The following is a 13,633-nucleotide window of genomic DNA, read 5'->3' on the forward strand; positions in this document are numbered from 1 at the left end:
CCCATCGTTAGAGAAAATGGAATTGAAGAAAGGTTAACCCGGTTTATGGGATAAATGTTCCACACCCTTTCGATTACTACAACATCAACAAAACCTTTCCGTGACGTTCTGGGGCATTTTCAACCTCTTCGGTTCTTCATGTGAATTTCTTTTACTCACCCGCACGTAGTGGGAGTCCACTTTTATCTTCAGAGCCGTCAAAACGGTACCTTTGATGGTGACCCACTCGTCTAATTTTGGATTGACGACGACGTGGACATCATCATCATCACCCTCCTCCTCGCTGTTTAGCGAGTGATAGTCGGTGTTGTCGTCGTCGTTCAACACAGAAACAGTATCATTGGAATCTTCTGAATCGGGTTGAACATTTACGTTTTCACAACCCCACGGGGTTTCATCCCCCCTCATTTCCTTTGTGTTGATTCCGTCATTTGGCTTGGGTTGGGGTGTTCGTTTCACCGCGTTGGGGCTTTCATTGCTGCTTATTTCCTCAATAACCATAAAATCATCCATCTTGGATTGTGTTGTTCTTCGTTTCGCGAGGGGTAGCGCATCGCTCTCGGCATCTTGCGATCTCTTCTCGGCTCTTTTAGTGGAAGTAGTTGAGACGTCCATGCTAATGATTTAATAGATGTGTGACTTCGGTAGATAAACAACCACGTGTAGTCTGTCTCTCTCTCTCTCTCTCTCTCTCTCTCTCTCTCTCTCTCTCTCTCTCTCTCTCTCTCTCTCTCTCTCTCTCTCTCTCTCTCTCTCACACACACACATCACCACCGTGGAATACCTATATATATATATATGAGTGGTCGAATACCATGACACCGCAGTTCTTATTCATTGATTTTATTGGAGTGTTTGTGTGCTCGAGATATATTCGCATGTATCCACAACAACCCAATTCTTATTCATCGGAGTTTTATTGGTGTGTTTGTGTCACAAAAATATATACAAGTGTAATCATGACATCGCGGTTTTTATTCAACTCTGTTTTAATGGGTGTATGTGTGTCACCTATATATTCGTATATGTAACCATAACACCGCTGTTTTTATTCAGCTCTGTTTTAATGGTTGTATATGTAACCATGACACTGCTGATCTTATCCTTTGAGGATTTTTATTGGGGTGTTTGAGTCACCTATAATGTATAATGCACTCACAACACCGTATTTCTTCTTCCGTTAATTTCTAATTGATGTGCAGGTACCCGCACCAGTGGTTTGATGGGTAACATGATGTGTATCGCAAGCAATCACCACTGACCAGTTGGTTTATTTTACGAGAGGAGCAAGATAGATACTTGGTCCCACAACCCATCAACACGGTTGATTTAATACTAGGTCCAGCCCAAGTCCAGTTTGTGATTGTTACAAGTCTGAATGTTTTGTTTAGGAGGGTGAGTGGATACAGAGGGTTAGGTCGTGCGTAATCAATCTCTCACACAAACACACACACACACATACACATACAAACACAACACCCCCGGACGAAAGCCGAAGAAGCTCCCATCACGAGATTCAACTCTGAAACCCCACCATGAACTCCACAACCAAACCACCAACCACCCAAAAAAAAAGATCGCTCTGTTTGTGTGGTGAAACCAAGGGACGCCTACGGCCACATCATCGGGGTGTCAAGAGAGAGGTGAGAGAGAGAGAATGGTGCGCCGCATACCGTGAGAGAAAGACTGTTATTATCATAGTTGGAATTACCGTGCTGATTGTGCGGTGCATACCACATTTCTATCATTCGCGTGTTCCATTATTCCACAGACAGGATGACATGACCGCGGATCAGTGGGTGGGTGGAGGGGGAAGGGACCAACAACAACCACTAGAGGAAAATAGGTAAGTATAAAAACGTTCATTTCATCACCAATTATCCACCGCAAAGTAGTTCGTGTGATATTATGTTATATTCGGGTCGATCAACCACATCATTCTGTTATCCCACAGGTCGGGGGTGAATACCCAACCCACTCGGGATGGTACTCAAAGAGGGAGAGGCGCCCTAACAAGAACAGATCGACAACCCCTAGGTAGAGGGAGGTCGTCGTTGGTACAGATCGTTTTAGGGAGAAATGGGTAAGTATTAAAACGTTCATTCTTCATAATCAATAACTCGAAGTGAGTAGCGGAGTTTGCGGTTGTTATAACATTACTTATTGTGTTACAAATGTAAAATAACCATTGAGCTACCTTCGTTGATCAAATGGGGGGCGTGGTTGTGTCGCGTTTGAGTAAATCATATCACCACGTCACACACACACACACACACACACACACACACACATAAAACCCAGGGTGAGCAACCACCTCGACACAAAATCACCCAGAACCTTGCTGCAGAACATGTCGTCCGACAGTCTCGTGAAGTCAGTTATCGCTATAGAGGGGTTGATAGAGAGTGGAAAATCCACACTCCTACGATGTTTAACAGAATGTACTACTAAAGAGCAGCTCAGGGATACGGTTTGACTCCAATCAAAAATCAAACTCAGTCGCCCTTCAGTTGCATATTATGGACTCGTTTGTGAAACAAATGTCAAAGGTTTCTCTGAATAAATACAACACGGTTTTAATGGACAGAGGACTACACTCTTCTGACATTTTCATCAACGCAAATCGTGATTTTGGAAACTTGTCAAGTTTTTCCTCCACCTATCTACTGAGTCAGCTATCTCAGCTCACGGAAACGTGGAAGGAGTGGAAGTGTCGGTATATATTTTTTATTGACACAGAGATATCTTTATGTAAGGCACCCAAGACTCGATTCCTGTAAGACAATTATGTTGGTATAAGTTCGTTTTTTATTACGGGTGGTTTGATTAAACACACCAACAATACAGCGATGATGGTGGTGATTACGATTCTTACCTTTAAACGGTAGTAGTAGTTGTATCATCGAATTCCATTCCTGAGTTTAGCGGGTGATGCGACTTTGGTTTTATTATACATACATAACACATCCAGTCGGTAGAATTGCGTTGATAACATATAGCTGTGGTTACGCCGACAAAGTGACCACCACCATCTTGCGTCTGTAACATAGCGCTGTTTATTGTGTGATTACAATCATTCCTGCGAAAACGAAGTATTTTCAACATTATCGCGGACTTCTTCGTACATATGGTAAGATTCATTAAACCCGGTGTCATCCCATTCCATATTATCAGATAAAGAACCCCGATCGTGAGTAAATGCGTCAAACCCGGATCGTAGCTCGCTCACGTTTGGTAATTGTTGTCTCATATGGATATACCTGATTTTACTTTTCATACGACGAATAGAAATAAATATCAGAGTCTGACTTAAAGACAAAATCACTAACACGACCATATAAATAGTTAAGTTATACATATTGACTCCATTGCTGTGTGGTGTTGGTGGGGTATGTGTACCTGGTGCATTATATGACCGTTTTATCATTATGCTTTCCTTCGATGTTGGAGGAGCTGAATGATGATGGTTTGAGGGTGAATATATCTAGGGCTGAAGTAACCGTTCCTGCGATGTAGTGGGTGTTGATAGACACGTTGATGCGGCCGGCGGTGAACATAGCAGTAATAACACCAGTTGGGATGGAATTTGTAACTGGAAGCATAAAATCATCATCATCATATATAATATATATATATCATGAGATAGATATATATACACTATACGAACTTAATTCGGAAACTCAATAAACTCGATATTAACCGTCGACGAGTGCTTCGGTGGTGCTTGTGAGCCGGTCGTTGATAGTGGTGGTGTGGGTGTGCTCTTTATCGGTGGTGTCTTCAGTTTGCCTTCGGTGTGAGTCTGTTAAGAAATTGATACGAGTAAACAACAGTCACGGTTGGTTGAATATCGTCATACAACATCACATAATAATAATAAACAATCACCATCACATAATAAACAAACAATACCAACCAGATGGAATGTGGGAAGAATCAACACCGGTTTCAGTGGTTGAGGCAGAGTGTGTGAGTCTTGTTGAATGGGGGGATGAAGAGACCACTGTTGTCGTGAATGGTGATGGTGAAGTAGTCTTCCTCCGCGGAGATGAGCGTAAGTCCGTTGTCTGTGAATAAATTAATATTATCTGATATGATGTATCCACCATTAAGACAGGATCGAATCATGAACATCGAGGTGCGTTAATAATCATAAACACTCACCGATTGACACACAGCTCTGTGAAGGATGTTGATGGTGATGGATGGTGGTCTCACAATTCCTTCACAAGTGACGTGAGTATCCGAGAGCTCCACATATCTCAACCTGGGGTAGGCTCGGATGTCAATCCTCAACGGGGAATCCCATCCTTGACCCCTCATGCGCACAACCGCGGGGTGGTATCCACCCACCAGGTTGCGGGATCCGGTGCCGAAGCTCCCCATGAAAATCCGATGACGGATCACACATCGTTTAGGAACGTCCAGCGATTTTGTGAGCACAACGCTCAAAACCAAAACAACAATAACAATTAATGAGTCCATAAGTGAGGTGGGTGTGTAATGGAGAGGTGACCAGTGGTAAGTGGGTCAATGGTCCGCGGCAGATAACGGTGCGGGGTCGTGACCCGAGTCCAGTTCATTAGTTACGTCATTATCACCTCTCTAATTGGTCATTAGACCTCACGGTGATCTCATTACGGGTGTATCCTGCATTCATTGGTTGATGCTGTTCTTATATCATTCTTTATGTGTTGGTGTAATGTGAGAGTGGTGGAAATGATATGTTATTCAGATGCGTATTTGTTCTTTAATGTTTGGTGATCATCTAGAGGTTGAATGGTTTGGTGGAACAATAGATCATACTGTAGGATATCTTGTGATAACATTGACACTAACGCCGATAATATTGCTTACCTATATATATACTATTTGCGGTGAATACACGTCGACCACGTCTCTAAGTGATGCGGTGTGTTGGTGAAACGACGCACGAGAGTGGAAATATTGTTACGCCTAAATTCACAACATGGAAAGACTGGATCAGTATCAATGGATAAAACGAGAGTGCGAATGTAGGAACAGTGTGGTATTTACGACTAAATTCAACTCCGCTTCGAGGCGTCTTGTAGGTGGGATTTTACATTGAGCGATATAATAAAAATATAAACCACTTGATAATTATTGTGTTCGCACATTCGCGTTCGTCGAACAGATCGGGGTTAACATCAGTAGATGAAACGAGTGCGCGAACGAAGGGACACAATGGTTGAAGGAACAGCGTGTTGTGTACGACTCAATTCAACTTCACTTCGACGCGTCTTGTTTGGAAGGAATATAGATTGAGTGATATATGAGACACTTAACTAAACCCTCGGTCGCGTAAACGAAACTCAATTATATAACTCACGATATAACTATATTTCGGCATCGCCAATATAATGTTAAATGTGCGGCTATATAACCACCGGTATACGTCCCCAATTCGTCAAACACAGTACTGTTATCCCCTAAACATGTATGCATGGTGATTATAAGTTAACACATTAAACAAGAACAGTAGAAAATTTGTTCTTGTTGAATTCCTTAATTTCCATCAGAGATGTTGCTACAACGGCGTGAGGCAAGCACACATTGCAAGGGTAATTGTATTTTCGAGTCTTGCAGTTGAACGTATGAGAAAGGACTACACGCCTTATAAATATAAAGAATGACGAAGTACAAAAGCTGCAGCGTTTTTTTGCAAATACGAGTGAATGCCACATGCATATGGATGTTTTCCCCGTCTCCACTTCTTGCACGATAATTCGTGAACATATTTTACGGATACTTCAGTGACTATTTAAGTTTCAGATCGTTGGTACATGTTTCCGCCGACTGTGGTAACATTTCGTCCACTTCAAAATGGAAGTCCTTTACATGGTGTACCGACTGCATTTGTAGATTCGCACCCAATAGTAAAGAGAGATACTTTTAACCACTAGGCTACCCAACCGCCTCTGTTCAACAGTAGTATGGTTTCATTCAAATCTTCAAAGTGGCACAGAACAGTGTATGCGAAAAGCTCCGAAAATGAATATGTGTAGGAAATATTACCACAAAGATGAAAGTCAACTTCTTGCATAATGTGTTTATATGGGTTCACATAACAAATATCACACAGCTGCTGTGTTATTGTTACCGTCATTTCCACGGGTTGTAGGGAAACCTTTCAAAAATAATATAATTAACAGGTGATCATCTCACCACACATTAGCAAATATATCTTGTTCAACGGCTCGGTATCTTTCTTAAGAGAAAGGGTTGTGCAACATTTCAAGGCAGTTATGCGTTATTGTTGCTAAAAGAAGATGCGGTCAGATAGCCTTGGCGTTAAAAGCATCTCTCGTTACGGTTCGACTCTATAAATGCAGTTTCCGGAATATTACAACGTAAACCTGTACCAACGATATCAAACGTAAGAATTTTCCAGGCATTTCTCACATACTGTTCTGAGTTATCGTGAAGCATTGCATTTTGGGATATTTCTTAATACAAGAATTCATGCCTACAGAGATTGGTTGCTTGGTCGGTTGTTTAACGCCGCACTCAGACATTTTCAAGCTATATGGCGGAGGTCTGTAAATAATTGAGTCTGATCCAGACAATTCAGTAATCGACATTATGAGCATCGTCCCACGCAATTGGGATACGATGGCATGTGTCAAACAAGTCAGCGATCCTAACCGTCCGATCCCGTTAGTCGCCTCATACGACCAGTCCTGAAGACCAACTTACACCGGCAGTATTCGAGCTATATCGTGTGTAACACAACAAAATTAGTCAGACACAATTAGTTATAAACAATAGAACCTGTCATCAACTGACAGTAAAACAACGAGAGGGTCAGGGATATAGTTATACTATGACCAGAAATGATTGCAAATTTTAGGAATATGTTCAACTGGATTTTTAGTATAAACAACCTTGACCAGCTATCAAGTGCTTGGTTTCATTCAAGAGAGACAACTCCGTTAATCCTTTTTCATTAGTTTGTGAAGAGTTACCCCCCTTTGTTTACTTGCTAGCAGACGACATTTTCAGTGGTCCTCAGTATGGATGATTTAGAGAACAGGAAGCTCATTATAGAGTATTAAAACAAGGACTTCAGATCAGCTAAAGTGATTTCAAGTAGAACAGGCATCCCTTTGTTTTGAAAAATATTGCAAATGTATATGGCATTGAGCAGCAGGGAGGCACAGGTAGGCCCAGAAAATTGACTGTCGGTGACAGGGGGCGGCTTGGTATTCTTGTATAACAAACGAAGGAGTTTAGAAAACTTAAGGCTGGATATGACTGATAGAGGAACTGTGGATGTCTGTTAGGAGACAATTTGAACTGAGCTGCATGCAATGGGTTGGCAGAAAAGTCGAGGAATTCCACCACCGATCATGAAACCTGAACAAAAGGAGCGAAGGTTGAACTGGTGTTTACAGCATTGAAATTTTAACTGGGACAATGTGATTTTCTCAGATGAAAGTTCTGTGTGGCTGTGTCCTAATACACTTAAATTCTAGACCAAACAAACTGAAAAACCTTTCTATCAGCGCCCAAAGTAGAGTATTAAAACAAGGACATCAGATCAGCTAAAGTGATTTAAAGTAGAACAGGCATCCTTTGTTTTGAAAAATATTGCAAATGGATATGACATTGAGCAGCAGGGAGGCACAGGTAGGCCCAGAAAACGCCCCTCTGTGTATTTAAAGGGAATATGAACAGTGAGCGGTACACAGATATTCTCGAGGGACATTTACTTCCACCTGCTCACGTGTTCTATGGAAGTTTTTTGATTTTCCAGCAGGACAACGACCCAAAACATCGTTCAAAGCATTCACAGGCCTGGTTTCGGACCCAAAATATGACATTATTAGATTGGCCAAGCTAATTGTATGTTGACCTAAATCCAATAGAAAATGTTTTGGGACTCATAAAGGAAAGTGTCAATAAGAAAAATCTGACAAATATTGCTGAAATGGAAATGGTCCGATATTGGGACAGCATGGACCACGTCTTTTTTGATCAGTAGTATGCCCCGCCGCATTGAAGCCTGCATTGCTGACCATGGTGACTTGACAAAATACTAAATGTTCACGTGTGTTTGAATCTGAAGTTATGTTATGTTAATATTCACATTTAATACGTGAGTAATAAGTGATTTTTTTTTTTATAAATTACAATCTTAAATTCTCAATAATTTCTGGTTGTACTGTATAAAACTGAGTATGTACGCAGTAAGCAGTAAGTCTTATGTTAAATATAGCTTTTCACAACGATGCATTACTTACTGTATTATCGATCAACAGCAGCCAGAGTTCATTACAGCATAGCTGTGATATGATACTAGAATGATTCTGTTGTGACGTTGTGTCTGAGCAGAAGTCTTCTATTTATAGTGCCAGTATTGCGACTGTCGTTGACGTTTGGTATTGTAATGTCAGCATTGCGACTGGCGTACACGATTGGTATTGTAATGTAAGCATTGTCATTGGCGTATGAGTTTAGTATTGTAATGTTAGTATTGTAACTGACGTTGACGTTTGGTGTTGAAATGTTAGAATTGCGACTTTTTAAAGCGAAACTGTTCACATGACTACAAATAACACAGTGTCACCTTGGCCACGTTGACATTTTGGGCTCAACTGATTGTGAGTTCGAATCAAAACCCGATTATTACATTGTTGGTATCATATCCCAGATCGTGGGTATCATGGGAGTGTAAAAATTTTGCAGGAACTCACCCGCTGTCACCGATGAGCTTTAAAGATCCAATCATATAATTTCCAACACTAAAGCACCGTGGGTGTCCTGTGTAAATGTCTTAAACCTGGGTCAACGTGGACCGCAGTCCAGACTATGGGAGGGACCATGAGCTACTCCAAAGCGAACACCAAAACGCTAAATGTATATGGCGAAAGATGTACATTGAAAATGTAGCCAGCCAGCAAGTACATTTAATGTTATATTTATCTGCAGTCTTAGTATCCGATATATGCACTTGAAGAAGCAAATTACTCACGGTTACATTACATTTAATATATAGTTCAAAGGTCAAATGAACTGGAGCTCGCGTCTCCCGGAGTAGGTAACGTCGATCTGGAACACTGTCACTGCTGTAATCTCTAGTCTCGGTCTGACAAGACTGACTAGCTTCTTGAGACTCTGGAACACTGTCACTGCTGTAATCTCTAGTCTCGGTCTGACAAGGCTGACTAGCCTCTTGAGACTCTGGAACACTGTCACTGCTGTAATCTCTAGTCTCTGTCTGACAAGGCTGACTAGCTTCTTGAGACTTTGGTATGTTGACTGGCCTTTCTTTTTCAGCTAACATTGTAACTGCCGGATTCTGACAAGTTACAATTTGATCCGCATGTCTCCTCCATACTGTTTGAGGAGCCACTTGTACCTCATATGACACTCGACCAGTTTTTCTCACAGCGCTACCTGGTACCCACTTTTCTCCTACTCGATAGTTCCTTGCTAGAACTGCTTATTCTATCTCGAACTTCTGTCTTCCCTCTGTCGTCTATCTGCCTCTGTTGTTTATCTTCCACTGTAGTAACGATTGACGGCTTCAACAAGTCAAGTCATGACCTTAGTCGACGTCTCATTATAACTACTTCTTGCGCTTTTGTCGTGGTGTGAGGTGTGTTTCGGTACATCATTAGAAACGTACACACCATTTATCGTGGTGTGAGGTGTGTTTCGGAACATCATTATAAACGTACACACCATTTATCGTGGTGTGAGGTGTGTTGAAGTTGATCATCCATAAAGTTGTGTCATCTCCAGCCATATCGTGACTTAAAAGGGTCATTTTTCAATAATATATAATGTTATATCTTAAAATGTGTCTGCCAAGGACACTTTAAGAACTAGAATATCTCAGTTAGGGATTTTATAAATAGCTTGTAAGTAAGAAGTATATACTATTTAAGACATTACAGTATAAAAACAGACAACAGACCAGCAACAACTGAAGGTAGCTCATCATACCAGGGACCATGGAGACTTACGGAGCCTTTGCTATCTGCATGGATCCTAGCTGGACTTACACCATCCCTTCAGCCACTGGTGTTTGTAGGGAAATTTAGACATTATTTAAAAGAACAAGTGCTCTACGATTAAAACTTTGTAGGTCGAAACTGACTTTCAAAGTTTTGGGGCTTAGGAAACGAAATTAAAATATCTGCAAGAAAGGGTTTCCTATCTGTATATTAACAGTTAAATATGATTGCTTCACTGTGCATATATAGTGTCAGGAGAAAACGTGATCTAGTCCATGTATTTTGATACAAAATATTATACTCACAATGTGTCTATATTTCTGTACTTGAAGCCCATCCATTTCTTTGGTCAGTCTCTTTACGCAACTCTATGTACTAATTCTGGAACAAATCAAAGAACATATATAAAGTGTCGAACGACGATAAATTCGTATTTCGATAGATATAATATTTCTGGGGTTATATATGTAAATATGTAAAATAATGATTTTGTTGCATCTTTGACAAAATTATTTCTATCGACAATAAAAAATTCCCTCCCGCATATCCTAACGATAAATGGAATGAAATCTATATTCATTTGGACGTTTCATACATGATTGACCCAATAAATACAACAAATAAAAATGTCGTCACTCCGACGCTGCTTACCAGCCGCAGTTTTTGGGTCCGGTGTGCATGAGTAACTAAATCAGCCATGTTGACTCAAATTACAGTGAGCTTAACATTGTTTACATGCAATCTTCACGTTCCTTGTTCATCTGCGTTTCCGTTGTAAGACACTTATGTACTTTGTCTGGGTATACAGATCCACTCTGTGGGTGTTTATTGTACGCAGCAATTTAGAATATGAACTGTAAATATGACATATATGTTGTATGAATATTTTTGTTGACGTCCTGTGTCCACCATTTGATAACCGACGTAACACACGCTATATCCGGAGTAGTGACTTATCAGATAATTCAATGTGACTCAATGCTAAGGTCAAAATGTAACACTCTGTAAGTTTTATTGCTGCATTCTGATTATGTTACACCGCTTGAATAAAGGTACACTTACTAAGCTATGAATTCCGAGCATTACAATATCATTATAGCGAGAAATTATTCGTATTTTCCTCATGCATTTCACATATTTTGTAGGTATACCTCTAAAGTATGACAAAGGCAGTGTCAGTCTCGACAAAGTCCACATCAACACAGAAGGAGACCTGGCCAACAGGAAGTCGGACACCGCAGAAGAGAGGAGACTGAAGAAGTACAAGGGCACATGCACCACTGCCCCCCTCCCCCCATGATGGCTGTCCCCAGTACTGGGAGATAGAGAACAGGGTCAGTGTGGTCAGACTACTCCCAGGGAACGATCTCATCCTGGAGGTTGGAGTATGTAGGGAGGAGGAGAGGGACGTACATCATTGTATAGATAAACGTCCTTACTCCTACTGTATGAACGTTACCCACCTTACTAAGCACATCGGGTTATGCAACAGTATCTGGAAGGAAGGGAAGTGTGTGCTTCATCTGCCTGACCCTCTCCCCAACACAGCAGGGGGCACCACACACACTACATTACGGTGTTGTCTATGATGGCGCCAGGAAGAAGATCGTCTTCATTGACGAAGAGGAGAAGAAAGTCATGTCGACGTTAGACAATGTAGACTGTAGTGAACCACTGTGGCCGATGTTCGGGATGTATAACGCCCATCTCCTCACTGTCAGCATGAGACTTGTAGTGGGCAGTGACATCAACATGACGGAGGAGAAGAAAGCGATGATTGTCAAGTCACTGTCGTGATGGTGACACTGATGGTGATTTGAACTCACAGACATTCGAATTGAATTCTACCAAGGAATACTTCATAACTTGATAATATCTTCTCTTTGAAAAAGGACGTTTACAATGATAACGTACATGGCATCGCCATGTATTTACATACACCTCTGTCAAAGTGTACTATTTACACAACACAAAGCCAATAGTAGCTACTACATCCAGTGTGTATAATTATGAAATATGAAATGCATGATTCTAATTCAACTTAGTATGTAACACGAGTTCTGATTGGTCAATGCTATAAATTTCCGACCGTATAATCAGCATATACGGTCGCAGTTTGAAAACCGATTCACTAAAACCTCCCTATCCAGCTAAATGGGTGGAATGTGTGTTAAAAAAGACAAAACAGTATCATAAATTTAATTTTAAGTTAAAACAACTTACTGGCAAAGGACTGTTGACCCAACACTGTTAGATCATGAAACAAGATTTATGACGTCACTATGACGTCCTTTCATAACAGAACTGATAATTGCTCGTAGTTGAGGAATCAGCGGGCCGCTTATTTCTGATAACTAGAGAATGGTTTCATCATAATTCCGTCCTTTTTATCTACAACACTATGATTTATTCATCAGATTTAGACAGTGTGCACATAATTAACGTGTTGAAGTTTGAATAGGGAACTACTTTTTCTAGCAATGGTGTAAGTTCAAGGAGTGATGTGATTAACCTTTGACCTAGAGGAACTTTGACCTGGTTTAAATAATGAAAAAAACAGTGTAAAACGAGTTGAATTAGAATTTGGATAACTGTACTGTGTTTTGACGAATAGGGGACATATACCGGTGGTTATATAGCCGCAAATTTAACGTTATATCGGCTCCGATTCAGCGTCGCCGATATAACTAAATTTCGGCGTCGCCAATATAATGTTAAATTGAATATGTTAGGAAATATCACCACAAAGATGAAAGTAAACTTCTTGCGTTATGTGTTTATATGGGTTCACATATCAAATATCACACAGCTCCTTTGTTATTGTTACCGTCATTTCCACGGGTTGGAAGGTAACCTTTCAAACATAATATAATTAATAGGTTATCATCTCATCAAATATATCTTGTTTAAATGTTTGGTATCATTCTAAAGAGAAAGGGTTGTGCAACATTTCAAGGCAGTTATGCGTTATTGTTGCTAAAAGAAGAGGCGGTCAGATAGCCTTGGCGTTAAAAGCATCTCTCGTTACGGTTCGACTCTATAAATGCAGTTGCCGGAATATTACAACCTAAACCTGTACCAACGATATCAAACGTAAAAAATTTCCGAGCATTTTTATACACTGTTCTGAGTTACCCTCAAGCTTTGAATAAAATCAAACAACTGTCTGACTTTTGCATTTTGGGATATTTCTTAACGCCGAAATCTGCCATTTTTCAGATATATGTCGGAGGTCTGTAAATAATTGAGTCTCAACCAGACAATCCAGTGATCAACACTATGAGCATCGTTCCGACCAATTGGGATATACGATGGCATATGTGAAGAAATGTCAGCGAGTCTGACCACCCGATGCCGTTAGTCGCCTCATACGACCAGCATGGCTTCTGAAGACCAGTTCACACCGGCAGTATTCGAGTCACATCGTGACTAACACAACAACATTAATCATACATTATAAACAATAGAACCTGTCAACAACAGACAATAAAATACGAGAGGGTCAAAGATATAGATATAAAACTGAGTATGTAAGCAGTAAGCAGTAAGTGTTATGTAAAATATGGCTATTCACAACGATGCATGGCTACCTGTGCTATCGATCATCCGCAGTTCATTTCAGCATAGCTGTGATATGATACTAGAATATT

General features: G+C 40.6%; 1 long non-coding RNA gene across 1 annotated transcript; it reads left to right on the forward strand.

Moving 5' to 3' along the window:
* Positions 1-587: 587 nt before the first annotated feature.
* LOC124268550 lies at positions 588-2,085 on the forward strand. Its single transcript, XR_006896308.1, has 3 exons — positions 588-598; positions 1,657-1,660; positions 1,955-2,085. It is a non-coding gene; the product is annotated as an uncharacterized LOC124268550 (long non-coding RNA).
* The last annotated feature ends 11,548 nt before the right edge of the window (positions 2,086-13,633 follow it).

The sequence above is a fragment of the Haliotis rubra genome, unplaced genomic scaffold (assembly GCF_003918875.1).
Source record: "Haliotis rubra isolate DU_JTF1 unplaced genomic scaffold, ASM391887v1 Scf139, whole genome shotgun sequence".
Classification (NCBI taxonomy): domain Eukaryota; kingdom Metazoa; phylum Mollusca; class Gastropoda; order Lepetellida; family Haliotidae; genus Haliotis; species Haliotis rubra.